General features: G+C 39.1%; 1 long non-coding RNA gene across 1 annotated transcript; it reads left to right on the top strand.

Annotated features, from left to right (window-relative positions):
* The first annotated feature begins 380 nt into the window (after window positions 1-380).
* LOC135313668 (uncharacterized) lies at window positions 381-15431 on the top strand. Its single transcript, XR_010373212.1, has 3 exons — window positions 381-465; window positions 1631-1732; window positions 13321-15431. It is a non-coding gene; the product is annotated as an uncharacterized LOC135313668 (long non-coding RNA).
* Window positions 15432-17014: the final 1583 nt, after the last annotated feature.

Below are 17014 nucleotides of genomic sequence, written 5' to 3'. Positions count from 1 at the left end.
TCGTGTCCTGGATGAACCCTCCAGTGAAATGCTCTCTTGCTGGAGATGCTTACCACCCTGCCGACCAGCGAGGCCGCTTCCTGGCTTGATCCTCCAAGCCTCTGAGAGGGCATTGAAGATGAGTCGCACAGCAGGACACAGCATCCACGAGGCTCCCACTCCTTCCTAAGGCCCCGACACTCACAAAAGTTATGGCTACGTCTCAGGTTTGCAGTAATTTCTCATTTTACACAAGTTTTCTTCTTGTGGCTGGGCCGTTTCAGTGCTTTGGGTATCTTGATATTTGCAGTTATATACCCCTTTCCATGACTGGTGTAGGGCTGGATAGCTGTACACACCGACCAGGCTTTTTAACTGGGATTATCTCTTGTATATCTTTACAGGAACCAGTGTTGGAGGCCTGTAGTTCACATCTTGTGGGTACCGTTTTCAATAAATTAAAAAAGAAAATCATCCCCCCAGTAGGTAAGGTCATGGGTATTCTGTACTTCATGGAGGAAAGTTAAACTAGGGATTGAGCCTTTCACTTACTAAAGAAAAATTAAGGGGAGGGGGGAATGGGATAAAACCAACTGGTGTGGGTGTCTAATTTTACACAAAAAAAAGGTACTTGAAGTAATTTTCTCAAAGCAGTTTTTTCCATTGTTTCCCCCATCTTTATTTCTATTTCTCCTGTGCAAAATATCCCTCTTGCATACCTCCCCTTTCTTCCCATACAAGAATGGAAGAAATGCTTAATGGGAAGCAAAGCACATTAGGAATATTAAGGAAAAATTACAGTATATACACTATGAAATGAAATGCATCTTTTGTGGATAAATCCCCCCAGAAATCTTATATTTCCAGGCATCCACTCACATACCTTCATGTAACAACTTATACATTCGTAAAACATTCATTGAAAGCAGCTCTGCAGTTTTATAGAAAACAACATGCCAGGGATGCAAGAATCTTGCCAGTTCTGTGAAAAATGACACCAATTAAAGCTTAAATTGCTTGTTTTCTCATAAGGTACATATTTTCATAACTTTGAAATCAAATAATTGCTGCTTTTATATTAAATACAATAAAACAAAAAGGATGCTAGTTTAGAGGAACTGCTACAAGCATTTTAATATAATTTTCCCACCATTTAAAGTCACAAAATATGGAAAACAAGTCAAGTATGCAAAGTTCCAAGGAGATAGAGAAACTCCTTCAGATTATTACATCATTTGTCTTTTGTGTCAGGAAATGTGTATGTGATTTCATTGTTTGATTAAATGCCAAAAAAAGGCATATTGCTCTTATCTAACTGATTACAGATTTTATTCATCTGAAAAAGTATTTGTTCGTACTTTGACATTAGAAGGCAGTATTTTTTTTAATGGTCCAAACAAGCATTTTCAAAAAAATATAATCCTAACTTCCCAGGCTTGCTTTTTATTTTGTATTAACAATGCACTGTACTAAAATTTCCCATACTGGAACACAGTCCCTAGTGGTTTTCAAGCTATAAACTGAGTAAACAGTCCCTTTCTTATTGAGTGTCTGTGTGAATGCATGTTGTTTCTGGAATACATCATATTCATTTGCAGAAACTCTGCGTATGGATCCTTAACACTTTTTTTTTTTCCCTCTTTTTTCCGAGGTATCTAAAATAATAGCTTTTAAAGACAGTATTACAGTCATATAACTTGTTGGGGAAAGCACACCATGGCTCACAGTCTGAATTAAACATGTGTCATTGTGGGTAAGTTTCATTTAAAATACCTATATCTGCTAATTATTTAATATGTTAATGCTCTGCTGCTGTACTATCTCTGAATTAAGTTAGCATGTTTTTGGCAATGCTGCACTAAGTAGAATATAAGAAAATCAACTAAAAATATTTCCATATTGAGTTCCCTTTTTATAAGTGCATATAAAGGTGGCACTTATCAGTGACATTTTTTGGACCCTCACCATATCAGGGTTGACAAACTTAGCTTTGCATACTGAAGATTCCTTAAAAAAAACCTACATAAATAATCTGCGGACAAACACGAAGCTTCATCTGGGGACTTCAAGGTCAGTTACCATTGGCCTGGCCTCCATTAACCCCCACAGGAAATCTTCCAGGATCCTTATTTTATCTTGAGTGGGTGTTCCCAAACTATCAGTCTTTTATTTTTTTTCCACCAAAACAGAGGCACAGTTTCCTTTAAAAGACATGAATTTCATCTGGTAGAACATTTTAAAAATGTTTACAAGTCACAGAGAAATTTGCAAAGAGAATGGTGATATTTTAAATTGAACTATTAACAAAACTCTGCCTAAATTTGGAAGAAGGAAAAAGAAGATTTGAAAACTTAGTAAGCGATTAATAATAAGATATTAAAAGCCAGCTAAGCGTTCTCAGTCACTAGGGAAAATAAACTCGTATGGTATAATGAGATCCCTACAGTCTTGTGATCAATCCAAAGTAACAAGAATGTAATACCAATGGGTTAACTAATTATATGTATATATTTCAAAAGCCTTTCAGTAGTCTGAATCATGTCCAATATGAATACTGAAGATTACATGATCTATTATTAACCCATTAGTACTGCGCTTTCGGTGTGCTTTGACAATGACGAGTACTAACGGGAGTAAACTGTCTGAAATTTTGTCTTTTTAATAAAGTGGGTAACATTTTGCTTGGGGATGGGGGGAGAGGAGAGTATATCTTATTTATGGTGTCTTTTTAAACTCAAGTTACAATGTCTTAGATTTAAGAGGCAGGCCAGTAATCCAGGCAAGGGTGTCTCCTGCAAGGAGACAGAGATTAATGCCATGTGTACTGATGATTCTCCACCACAATTTAGGATTCTGGTGGCGCCATGACGCCCCTGTTTTTTATGGTGGTTTGCCAAGAGAAAATTACTTAAACCAATTGTGAATGCATTCCTGTTATACTTTTACACAACCACATTTCTGTACATAAATAGCATAATGAGTATTTTTTAAATGATCTCTCATTCCAGATTCACCTACTTTGCATAAAATGCCAAGTGCAGGAAGGAGGAGAGTTGGGGTTTTGTTTCTTTGGTTCCCCCCCCCCGTTTTCTTTTTTGAATGAGAAAGGTTTTCACATAGGAATATACTTTTCTTCCCCCCCTCTTCTTTCTCCATGACAACTGACCACAATTGAAGTAGATTCTTCTCTTAACATACTGTAATGTGAGAATTTTCTTCAGCTGGAGGGTGTTTTGTTCCCTAAATTGAAAGCTGTTCACATTTTATGCGGTAAAGTAGAACATGAACACTAGGATGGCTACCTTTGCCAGGTAAAAAATGGCATGGGGAGAGCTTGAAGGCCCTCAAAATCACAATGAGCCTTTAAGGCTTTACAGGTCTGAGGTTGAGAACGGCTTGTAGGCTGAAATGTTCTGAGCTGTGCATACGCTGTCCTTATATTGAGGAGAGTTTATACCAGACAAGCAAAGTATTTTAAGATGTTTTGGCTAACTTCACAACTCTATTTATTTACTTACTTGTGTATGAGTATAGGTATTTATGCAACATTCATCTTTGGCTTCAAGATTTTGCAAAGGAGGCATTTATTCTTTTCCCCAGTCTATGAAGAGGGGGTTGTGGACTTGTCTATTTTACGGTGTTATTTTTGTGAGGCTGCTGTAGGTCAATAAAGCAAGATTTATTGGCGGCTTTTAGAAATGCTGGTATTCTAATCATTGCTATATTTTTAGGAGCGAGTCTCTCTTTGTTGCCTGAACCACTTAATCTGTCTCCATGAGTTTGATTCTTGGTTATGTTCCTATTTGAAGGCAATTCTCAAGTGCAAGTGTGTTCATGCTGGGTGATGGAGCCCACAGAGCTGGTCTGTTCCTTGGAGGGTTTTGGAAAATCAAAATGAAATGAAGTATCTATCTTGATGTTTAATGGGAGGAGGGCTACGTGTAAGGATGATGGGCTTGGAAGGCCGCCTCTGTTTCTGGTCTGCTGTACTCTGAAAGAGTTCTAATTCTTTTAAAGTTAGTGGTTTCCTACTATGAGAACTATAGTAATCAAGCCTGAAGCTTTTGAATGGCAATGTCATCATGTTTAAATATTAATCTGGCTGGAGTGGCTAGAGATATACTGTTGTAGCTGGGAGAGAATAATATGCATAGATAGATAAGATCTGTGTCCGAGGCCGAAAAGAACATCCTCCCTTAGTCCCTAGGCATGGACAGTTCTTGGTTTGACACATAATGTGGAGGAGTCTGATAAATACTCTTTAGTGAGAGTTAGAGTTTTTGTTAAGAACCATGTCAGTGAGTTTGCTGAAGAGGGTGTTGGATACTGTCTTGCAGCTACTGCAACAAAAAATAGGCGGTTCACGTGAAACTCATGCAACGCAGCTGACCTATTGCTGTTTTCACAGTGCTCGTTGTAAAGTGGTGTTTACTAAGCAGGTCTCCCTTCACACAAAAAAAGGTATACCTTTATGTGTTCTTTAATGTAATATTTTGGTTTGGAAATTAGAGATTGAGTTAAAATTATTACCTATAGCATTTGAAAAGTAATTTCCTCTTGATGTGCAATTAAGGTCAATGTTTATGTATAACTTCAATGTCATAATAACAGTTTTTTACTGCTACATGTGGTTCCTGCAGTTAATATATCCAGTTGTATCAATACTGGCTGTTACACTGGTGCAAAAACATGGGGTGGTCTTGGCAATACGCTTCCTCTGGAAGTTGGAGAAATCTTCTGGGAAAAGTGAAGAAGAAGGGCTAGAAGATTAAATAGTTTGGCAACCAGGGCAGAAGAGGAGGTCTGCTGGCAACTGAGGAGGAATTATTGGCACTGGAAATGAAGAGGGTCTAGCGGTGTGGAAGGAGAGAGAGAGGACTTTGGAAAAGAGAGGGAAGGGCCAAGTACACAGGACAGAAAGGTCAAGAGGAAGATTGGCAGGAGAGCAAAAGAGTTCGCCTCCAGAGAGAAGCAGAAAGGGATGGCTTCTTAAAATAGAAAGTCCAAAGAGTATCATCAAAGGATTCAGCTGTGGGAAACCTGTCCAGCTAAAGAGGAAGCAAGTCTGAGATGTTTATTATTTTTAATTTTTTGGAATGTTGCAAGATGTAAACCAGTCAATTTTATTAAAAAAACATGTTAAGCTTCAGACTAACAAATTTGCTTTTCAAATTTTCAACAGAAAACTTCTACTGCAGTTCAAAAAGTCCCAAACTAGAACCCAGTGTTACTTAGGGTCTTACCATGTCTGGGTCATAAACTGCTCAGCTATTTGAAAGACAGCTGAAAATGGGGATAGAGGGAGGGTTACTTTGCAGACGTGTGGAGCTTTGTGATAAGAAGTTGTTATAGTTTGAATTATGAAATACTAAGTGAATTTTAGCCCAGTATGACTCTTGTCACTGGGTGAAATTTTCAGACTTATTTGTATTCAGCTGCTCAAGTACCTTTACGATCACCTGTTATATGCTCACCAGCACTTATACTAACTTCCAAAGCCAGCACTTGCTTTTAAAATTTTGCACCAACAGGTTATATCTGTTACTTTTTATGAGTGTATGTGGTAACTCAGTGTACATCAGCTACTGTTGTTGGAGAAACATTGACCTGTGGCGTAATTATGCTTGGTAGTTTATTTATTGATTTGTTACTTCTTGCTTTTATAAAATGGGTTTCTATCAGTATTGAAGTAGGATACCTCACGACCCAAACATGGAAGATACTTGCAAAATCAGCTGTACAAAAGCCTTCACTTAAAGAACAAGTTTACTTTACTTTGTGCTTGTAGAAATAGTTTATAATGTAAATTTCTGAAGTCTAGAGTCCCTTTCCCAGGAGTAGTAGTCCTGGTACAGGAATTCAAAAAGTGAATACATTGCTGCTTCTGCCCATGGCTGTGCAGCTTTATATGATATGATATTAAATGATAGTATGTTTGCTTTTTACTTGGAGAGATCAATGATGTCAATGAATATTATACAAAAACAGCCATAGAATTTTTCACGTGACTGCTCTCTAGACTGTCTTACTCAAGAAGACTTCCAATTTATGGCTGTCGGGTGTATGGGGAGGACATGCGTATGAGACAGTGATGGTGGGGTGTCTATAGGAGTTATCCCCATTGCCACCATGGGCCTCTACCTTGTGCCCTGGTTTAAAAGGGAATTAACAAAATCGAACCCTAATGCGCAAGATGTTTGACACCTGTCTTGTTACCGTTGTAGCCCCATAAAAAATTGATACTAGAGTTCTGATCTATTTTACACCCATAATAAAGAGAAAATGTTATTATTTTACCAAAATACACACTTAAGCCTTGAGCCCTGTGATGAGAGTTTAAATGTACATACACGTGCTAGTACATAAGAAGGAAAAGAAATTCAAAATGTCCTTGTAAGGAAACTTCTGTTTACTGATGATTTCTAGCTATCCCAAAGTCAGTCTGGTGTACTGGGCTAATTATAATGCAGTATTTCAGAAGAAGAGAGAGTCAAAACATTTTGATGAATTTAACTGAATTTAACAGAAGCAAATGTCGATACTGGAGACTGGCACGTGTCTGAGTTTCCAACAGCTGGACGAGAATTGTATTGTAGAACAATAATCCTACCTAGATTGCTTGCGGTGGGATCAAAGCCCACACTTGCTGAATTTATCTAGGATTTCTACTTAACCATGAAGTTCTGCACATTGCCAGCCTCCTCCATGCCCACTGCAAATGCTGCCCTGTAGCTGAACCACCCGTGGCATGAAGAGCCACCTGAACGTACGCCTCAGAGCCAGCTACCGTCCTACACCCACGTCGCCTTTCGCCAGGAAGCCGACTGTGAACATTTAACGTGAAAGCATATTTTGCCCAGGTGACAAATGTAAACATTTGTTATTTCTCCTGCGAGGAGTGGGGCTTTCGGGGAGGGCTCTGGGAAAGCAATATGAATCGAGCCATACTGTCATATTCGGCTGACACAGCTGTTTATTGTACAGCCTCTCCTTTGTGCTTGGACAATTGCCACGTATGATTTAAGTGTGTTTGGAGTCCTGGTGGGTGCAAGTGCCTTGCCGGGCGGTCTCTGCTGGGACCAGAGACAGAGGAGGGCATCGGTCTTACTCTCTAGTTGGCAAAGTCATGCAATGCAAAAAACAAGGCAGTACAAAGACATTAAAAGCTAACGCTCTTAAAACGGGCAGCCTGACACATAATGGAGATGGGGCATCGAGCCTGGGTATGTCAGGAACGTAATTTTAACACAACAAGACAAATGTAACCAGGCATGACACATTGGCGTGCTGACATGTGAACCAGTGCTTCTGAAACAAAGGCAGTTTGCTGAAAATCATATAGATTCCCTTGCCCTGAACAAATTTCAGTTTATAAGATTTCATGATTAACAAGCTTTCTAGAATATTTACAACTTTCTGAAGAGTTGTTGGGTTTTTTTAATATTTTATTTTAAAGAAAGTGGAACACACACATTGCCTTTGAAATGTAGCCATAGGAAGGTTATATATTTAGGTGTTACATATTAAAATATTGATTTTTTTAAAAAAATATAAAACCCCTGCTTACAATAAATACAATGCAAGTCATAACCTTTATAATAAAAATATTTCAGTGTTCCAGAGTAAAGGGTCATTAACATTGCTAAACTGTAGAATTTGATCATTAGTGGAGGATACTATGTTTTGTTTTTAATAAGGCAGTGATTTATATAGAAACTTATTAAGAAGCAAGATATGGCTCATTTCTGATCTCTGACATGCTTAAAAGATGTTGCAAATTAAGGGATTGATCCTGTAGATGGCTGAGCTGATATGAAGAAATGTCGATAAACAAAGCGCTCATTCTGTCACTGGCCTTTACCTTGCACTTAAGTAGAAGTACAGCATGTGACGGGGGAAACAGAGGTGGTAAAGCTTTTCCGATCCCAGCCATTTCAGTTATCATATACTAGATGGGAAGCCAAGCATACGATTAGGGTTTTTTTTTTTATTGTTCTAGACAACTGGTTGAGCGTTTTTCCGTGAGGTGGAGAAAAACTCGCCTTCACCTGCAGTGTCCGTGAGGAGCTGGCTTTGCACCATCTTGCACTTGATGCGCACGGCTGCTTGTGTGTGGCCAGCCATTGCGCAGGGGCACCCTGGCGACTGTGACCACTGGGGAGGGCTGATGGAAAGCCAGGGTGAGAGGGAAGACGGATAAGAAGTCTAGCTGCAGCAAGGAGATGTTGTCTATCAGCCACCGGCTCTTCAGCTCCTTGTAGGGAGGGCTGAAGCTCATGAGCTGCTTCATTGCTAAGAGTGCGTGAAATTCAAGCATGCAGTGGCAAAGGAAGTTCATGTGAATGACTTTCTCTGCCCTGCAAACTTAAGATGAGCTTAATTAACACTTCTCCTGCAGTGGTTCAACCAGAAGGTGCGTGCTGGGGTGGTCTTGGCTCCCATCAGCATCTCCAGTGCTTGCAGAGCCACTCCCTAAAACAGTGACAAGAAATACTGTGTCCCACCTGTCTGGGACGTGGATCTGACCACGTAGCTGGGACCTCCTGGGATGGGCAGAGTTGAGGTCTTTGGGTTGAAGGGCGCTTGGGATGGCAGTAGCAGAGCCAAGGGCATCGAAGGCAGAGGAGTGATGTATGGCCATTAAAATAACTGCTGGAAATGGAGAGTTCCTAGGGGAAAATAGCTTGCCTTCGTGTAAGTCCCTTTATGTGTGCAAATCTGTGGACAGTGTGATGAAAATTCATTGTTGTATATTACCCAAGAAAATTTCATAGAGGGGGAGAAAAAAATCTCCTTTGCCAGAATGATCCTGTTACACACGCAGTATTTATTACTGCGGGTGAGGCTGGGGGGTGGTGGTTTTATTTATTTATTTATTTATTTGTAAGTAGTGCATGTTTTTCATTACTTTAATTGGGAAAAGCCTGATAAAAAAGAATGTACGCTTCATGTGTCAAAGAACATGCTAAAGCTTTTTTATTCATATGTTAAACCTGCTTATATGTCACTTTTTATATGATTTTCTTTTTAAATTTTATTAGCTGAATTTTAGTGCTCTTTAAAGTAAAAGTGATGGCAACCAGGTGCATTATGGGATAGATGACACAACCCTGCCAACACACCTACGTGAATAATTTCCACATTTCCAGTCTGCAGTTTGTGGGGGATCAGGCAGTTTTGTGCTGTTGAAGGTTCTCAGACAGACACCATCAGTCTGATTTTGAGACTGTAAGTTATATTTCACTCCTCTAGAGTAAAATATTAATTTAAAAAAAGGCATTGATCTTCACAGATTTTACATTTCTGTTTACATGATTTTTTTCTCAAATATTTTTCAGTTCTGATGGGAATTAAAACTAAACAATAAACCACTCCCCTCCCCCCGCCACTTCACCTGCTTTCTGGCTCAGCCGATTGAAGCGCTTCCCATGGCTGTTGAAATAGCATCTGGAGCGAAAGCCGGTTTGTCTGTTAAACAATCAACAATAAATATATGTATTTATGAGGATAGCGAGAGGCACAGACTGCATCCCATGCAGCTGCTGCTGCCGGTACCTACACAAGCATGTTACTGTTTTAAAGTTTTAAAAATTTTCTATGGTGATTTAATTTTTTTTTTTAAACACCACAACATGGTGAAGCAAAGACACTTGCAACCTGAGGGTGGTTTTTTTTTGTTTTTTTTTTTTTTTTTTTCCAAAAAAAGGCTTTATATTCTTTCCCTTCGAGCCTTTGATCCCGACTATCCAGTTGTGGGAACAAGGAGAAGTCATCTTCCGTGAACTGTGAGTAGGAAGCTGTGAGGGAATCGGCAGATGAATTTGAACGTTAGGCCTTGTTTATACTGGGGATTAAGTCATTTGTGGTCAGCAACCAATGCAGCTGGGCTGCTGCAGGCTCCTGGTTCACATCAGATGACATTACTGGAGTAAAAATCGGGGGCACACTCGGCTGCTGGAAGGGGTGATTTCTGCCCTGGCCGTGTGCGTCGGGGTGTTTCACTCCCCGCCGGATCGGGGTGGATCCGGACCGGAGGCAACCCTGTATTCTTGGTCCTCATGTTTCCAACATGTCAGGTTGGAGCAGTGCTCCTTGGACGAATGGAAAACTTCAGAGAGAAAAAGGGTTCTGAAGAGATTGATCAAAACCATAATTTTATGGGTGTAGCAATAAACAGCCAAGCCAAGCCTAAGCTGCAGAAAAAAGCCGCTCAGAGCGGCTGCTACTTGGTCTTTCTCAAGGTCCTAAAGAAGAGAACAGTCAGAAGATAGGGAAGTGAAGGGGGCAAAAATGCCTAAATTGCTGCAGTGATCTGTCTGTGTAAACATTTCAAGCATCTGTCTGCATTTGGAGGTATCCTGGGTTGTGCTCTGAAAGTATTAAGACTTTTTCCAAAGGTGATTTTATTGTCAACTACTATTACGGCAGATTTATTTTTTTTCTAGGAGGCACATGGTTAACATCTTTCTGTGCTGCTAAATATAAACTTGCTTCCCAGCAGTATTATCCAGGTCTCATTCCTCCTTTATGCCTCTCCTCTTTCTTCTCCTCCTCTTCTTTTTCTCCTTCTCCTTCTGTCACTATCTGTGTGCGTTTGATGAGGCTCTGAGCTACAACTGGACTCTGCAATGATGGATTCCTTTTGTGATCTGTACCGAGTTATACCAAGACTTTCTGTAAAGTTTTACTTTCGTGGAGTGCTATATAGTGACTTTTTATGTGTCTAAGAAATGGAAACATTTTGTCTCGTATAAAAAAAAAAAAGAAGAAATATTTTTATACTGTGCTCCATTCACAGACCACATCAGAGGTATTCTAAGAATAGAATAGATCAAATATATTTTATGGAAATATAATGAGAAAAGGATGTGTTCCCAAAACTCACTCTGAACAAAGGAATGCAACATAGTCAGGAATACTTTAATGCGCCTAACAATTTTCTCATGTGAAAGGCTGAAGGAACAGTCTTGGTTTGAAGAAATCTTCCAATTCTCCCCAGGCACCCTGAACTTGAAATCAGAACTAGGAAAGCTATATATTACAAAAAAGAAAATGTATGGAAAAAGTGACTGAGGGCATTAACCATAAAAGACGTTTTGAAAAGAAAAATAACATCAATATGAAACATTTTGTCATGTTTCATTTCATTGATCATATATTTATTTTATGTGCTCTGGAGCGCTGAAGCTTAGATGTAACTACATTTCAGGAGCCTCATATTAGACCTGTCATTCTCTTTGTGGTGAAAACTAAATAGTGAGGAAAAAATAAAATAGATTGCAATTATTAGATTTGGGTTGGATTCCAGCGGATTGTGCTTAGAAACTTCAAAAATTGAACTTGGAAAATGAGACATAACATTAACAGCTATTAAAGACGCTGCTTGTGTGACAGATAGAGAAGTAGGAGGTACACCTACAACGTAAAATAATGCATCTTTTTCACAGTAATGCAATATGTTCACCTTAAATAGGCTTGTAATTAAAACTGCCAGTGTTGATTAGATCAGCCATGTAGGAAAGATGCATTTGTATTAGTTCTAATTAAATCTGTTTTAAACAAGTTGAAGTTACAGATTGGTTTTTTCACTCCCCGATACAATGGCATGTGTTTCAGCTGCTGTATGTAGCTCCCAAGTAGTACCGATCTGTTTAAAAGGCTCAGTCTTTTCTGCAGCTGGTCTCTGGTCCCAAGCTACTTCTACCTCAGGTCTGGGCTTCTTTCCTGGGCAAACCTTGCAATGTTTTGAAATAGGGTTGTTACAGGAACACGATGGATGGGATCAGGCCACTGTTAGCATCGTCAGAAATTATTATTTTTTTTTTTTAGCATTGGTAAGGAAAATGAAAGCACTTATCATAACTCAGGCTCTTGAGTTATTGGTCTTAATGTGTTTTCCAATAAATATAAGGTTGGCTCAGATGTCCATAGTGGAGAGAAGTGGGGTAGGGGAAGGCACGAGCACGGAGAGCTCTGGCAGCCCCTAGCACATTCTTGCAGCTTTCTCCAGTGCTGGGTGGCCTTTCTCCCACTAGGCATCTTTGAAGATTGCTGCTGTAAAGCCCAACGAGATACACTGTGCTTTCAAAGCTCCCTGTTGGGAGCCTGACACCCTGTTAGAGCTGAAAGTTATACTCAAATGGAACAGAGTGAGGATTTGGCTCTGAGTGGATATTTTCAGATACATCAGGAGATGCAATCTACAAATGATAATGAAGTCCCACCGTAGTGGTAATTTACGCGATGGCATTTCATGCAGTTCAGGCCTCTTTACAGGCCTTCAAAGGTGTAACTCCAGGGGAATTACACCAACCTTTCTCTGAGCTCCTCATCCATGCTCTTGGAGCAGGAGAGATCTTAGATGCAAAGAGAGAATGAAGTAGTCGGAGCCTTTTGGCACCGAGCTGTTGGACTTTCTCCTTCTCACGGTCCTTGTGGCTTTGGGTGGGCACGTGCCAAGGCCGTTTTCTCCAAGGCAGGATGTGTCTGGAGGGCAGAGGTCTATCGCTGGGGAGGTTCCTGGGATGGGGTGATGGCCAGACATGCTGATTCACCTCGGGCACAGCGTGCCTCTGCTGCTTTGGACCTCGTCTTGACCACCAGTAGCCGAGCAGGTCAGGATTGATGCTCGTGGCTCTGTGCATGCCAACTTTCTTCTTGAAACAACCTGAGCACACAGGAAACCTCCAGGAACTGAGTGTGCTGTGTTTTGGCTTGTAACACAACTGGAAAAAATAAGTTGTGCTATGTTTTTCGTATTGATTTTCCTTCTCCTTGGTGCGACATTTTCAATTTAAATGGCAGCAGACTGAGGCACAGAATGGGGAAAAATGTTCTGAGCTACACAACTGGGAAAAGAGCCTGATTTTCTGATTTTGTGTCCATGTTATGCAATTAAATTTTGTCACTGTCCTGTGATTTCACGTCCAGTGCAGTATTGCTTCTATGGAAGAGCTAATTATGGAATAAGATAAGTACAAAAGTGCCCATATTTAATTAAGAATATTATATAGTATATCCAGGAACAAGATCCCCCCCCCCCCCCCCCAAATTGTTTTAATTAACATGAAAGAAAAGCTTCTACTGACTCTTTATTGTCGCAAGATAGAGAGAAAATTATTTCATACTAACACTGGACTATATTTAGCTTCCATCTTTCTATCTACAGAAGAAAAATTGAAAATTAGTTTATGTTAGATTGTATTGCTCCTTTTTATCTCATAAGGGTTTCCTTCAAGTACCATTAAAAAATGATATAATCTCTAGAATATTAGTTAACAGATGATAAATATTTAATTTTTGTTGTTTGGTTTTGTGTTTTGTCCTTTTTGTATTTCTTAGCTGAGGAAGAAACCTTCCACCTTCCAGAAACCTGATATTTTGGACCAAATCCCTCTCTGAACAGGTTGTATGCTGCCCTTTTCAAAATCAAGCTATCAGAAGATGCCCTTCAGCAGAAGTGTTAAGAGGACTTGGTGAGCTTAACATGTTTCGCCTGCTTAATTTAATTTGGAAAAATTCAACCAGAAAATGAAGTTATTAACAGGTTGGTACATTCAGAGATAAGATGATGTCACAGGAAAGCAGTCAAGTGGGTTGCTTGTCAAAATATAAAATATGTATCTGTCAGAATCAAATGATAGATAAGCTGTGGCTGGGTGTAGGATGCAGTGAAAATAGTGTGCTAAAAATTGAAGCTGAATCCCACCAGTCTGGAGCACAAGCTTTTAGTGTAACTATTGTGGCGATCAGAAATATAACAATTCTGGGGACACGAACTGCGCTGCTTGAACACGGTACACGTAATTTCTTGGCACCGATAGCCAGAGGCATGTACATCAGTGCTAGACCTCAAACAAACAGGAGACACCTTGAAAATGCGGCTATTTCAACCCATGACTTTGAAACTGGGACAACCCATTAGCTCGGGTATGCCAAATGAGGTTTAATAAATCTTTCCGTGGGTAACTCTGGGATCTTTAAGGCCTTAAAATGTGAAAATAGAGTCTGCCTGGCCAACGTGATGAGCTTTTCTGTACTAGGGAGGTTCAGATCAAAGAGAGAAGTCTCCAGTGTATTCTCCAGGAACACGTACGTGTCATGTCAGTCACAGGCCTCTTCCTGCCTTCTGGCTTGCCATATAAAAGAGCTGGCACCAGGAGTTTAAAGTTAATAAACTCGGGAATTTTAAATGGCAATTTGGAGTCTCGTATGAACAAAACAGAATAGGCTACTTAGCAAGGAATGCAGTCAAACTCCCAAACACTGTGATGGCAAAATGAAAGAAATACCATTATAATAAATGTCGGTATTGCGTTATCATCGAATTTGGGAAAATGATCCCACTTATGTGGAACTGCATTCACTGCAAGTTGCAAAATTGAGCTCTAAGACTGTAAACTCTTGGGGAAAGCTATGAAATATCTCTGTCTGCTCAGGATCTTCCATGATGCAGAGTCTAATTGTGACTAGGAACTCTCAGGACTAACAGAATACAAATAATAGTAGTCCTAAATAAAATGCTGCTCTTATATTTAAAGGTCAGAAGGGACTGCTCTGACCTCTTGATCTATAGGCCATAGGGCTTTGTTCAGTAAAACCACCATGATATTTCTAATTTATGCTTCAGCTTAAATAGTTCCTAAAGCCTCAGCTCAAGAAATGCTCCTCCTTAGGAAAGAATGAGTTTTAATATGTTGTTCTGATGCTATTTTTTTCAGTATTTAGAATATTTTTCATTTAAATTTCTTTAGCCTTAGCTTGTAACCTCTGGCTTTTGATTCTTCTTCTTTATGCTTGAATAAGCGTATATCAAAACCCTTCTCTTTTGTAAACGAAACAAGTGGAGTTTAAATCTGTAAGATGGGTCCTGAAAAATGTCAGTATTCTTTTTTTTTCTCTAAGTCAGTTCCAGGGGTTTCGCCATAATTTCTCTTTGTGAATGCTAGAACTGAAGGTTGGGGTTTTTTTTCTTGTTTTGTTTTTTTTTTTTCAACGACTTCCCCAATGTTGTTCACAGAAGACACAACAACTTTCTGCTGCTATATGTGAGCCTCCATTTTATGTACTCAAGGATCACATTCACCCTTTGGGACTTCGTGCTGTTGGGATTATATGTGCTATGCTTCTCTGTTTCATGCTCATTTTTTATTCAGCGATAACTGTAATGGTGATACAGAATTATCTATATTGCTGCCATACCTAAGTTTATGACATCATAGATGCGTATCAACTTTTAAAGATGAACATATCATCCTTTTTTTTTGGTTAAAATCTGAAAATAAATCTCAAATCTCCCAGCATGAGGAACTCAGTTTTAGACTTGTGTAATGAAAATGCCCTTGTAATTGAAAGAAAAAAGACAAAGGAAATTTGGAAGACTATTAGTCTACATGTGGTATACTTTTTTTTTTTCCTAAATTGAAAATAAAAAAAATCCAATGACACATTTGGGTTGAAAAACTGTTTGCTGCACATGTTTTATATATGTGGGTTTATTACACAGATCATGTGTCTTAATTAGGTAATTTATATTGTGTTATCCAAAGAAGATGTTCTCGTTCAACTGGATACACAATAAAAGTTTCAAGACAACTTGTTAATCCTGTATTTACAGAGATTGGTGCATGGATACAGAATAAAAACTACTACAAATATACCTCTACGTGCCGGTACAGTTACCTACTAGATTACTTACTAAATTATGTTCATTCAAATATATATATTTATATATATACACAATATAAGTAGGGATGAGTTGAATTTTCAGTAGGACTTTTTCCTTTTCTTCCTGAAATTACATATATTAGATTTACCCACTGGGCAAATTTTGATGCAAAACTAAAAGTTTTTTGATAAATAAAACTAGCCCCAACGAGGAAAGTTCAGGTTGTCGTTTTGTTCTCAGGCAATTTAACCCTCTTTGAGCTGTGATGTTTCAGAAGGGTTATGGCAACTTGAACTTGAGATCTCCTGGTTATGTTTTCCTTCGTTCCACTGAATCTTGATATTTCCTAATTGAGTGTTTTGTTTCCTTGTACTAATCTGATGCTGTTCACCCAGAAACGGAATCTAGTTATCACTGGTTACGCTAATTGAGATTTCTTAGTTTTCTCTTCCCCTTTGTCATTAAGCTGGATTTGAGCTTCACATACCCTTGCAATTACTTTGAAATTCCAAGTCTCCTTGCAACTACTTTGAGAAATCTGAAAGCTAAATGATTCCCAAGTTTAAAATATGATGTTCCCTAGTTGAAAGGCAAAAAGCAATATTGTTATATTTGTATTCTGATGAAATTCATTATGTACAATATAATTTGTGTCTCCATAACAATCTACTCTTCTTCAATTAGGGATTAAGCCAAATACTGTATTTCCTCCAGATCTTTGTAGTAACTTTTTTTTTTTTTCACTGAGAATACAGAAGGAATTTGAAATGTGTGTCACTGGCAGTAAAACACAAGTTTACAGAGTTTTTCTTCTGTTTATTGTAAATCAACTACAGAACAGCAACCCATGGCATTAGTCCAGGAAACCGAGATTATGAAGTTAGGAAGTAGAAAGATGAACAGAAAATCATGTTTATAAATCTCGATGATCGTCTTCCTTGCTATGCAGTGAGGACCTGCTTCAGCTCTCTTTGAAGTCAGTGGGAAAACTCCCACCACCTTCCAGCGGGAGCTGGCTCAGACCCTGATTGCTCACATTCATGCCCAGTTTGGGGTGGGATATGACTAGATGCAGGGCTTGCAGAGAACTGTAACTGATGGGATTGGTCCAAGGACCTTGGATGCAGTGGGAAATGAGGGTGAAGAAGTGAAGTTATTTATCACACCTCATCAGACCAATTTCCTTATTCATGGGAACCCAACAGCAATGGAAATGGTGCTGTATCAATGGCCAACTTGCTGATGTGTTATGAGCCCTAGCTTTTGTCCACAAATCCATTCCTCTGAACAATATTTGAAGTGTAGCCTAGGAGAAATGTGTTGTAATTTGCTCTCCTCCTTTCTGTATTTATAAGCCTACAATATTGT

Source organism: Phalacrocorax carbo, chromosome 5, assembly GCF_963921805.1.
Source record: "Phalacrocorax carbo chromosome 5, bPhaCar2.1, whole genome shotgun sequence".
Taxonomy (NCBI): domain Eukaryota; kingdom Metazoa; phylum Chordata; class Aves; order Suliformes; family Phalacrocoracidae; genus Phalacrocorax; species Phalacrocorax carbo.
Note: the sequence above shows the minus strand (reverse complement) of the source record. Positions and strands in the feature narration are given on the sequence as shown.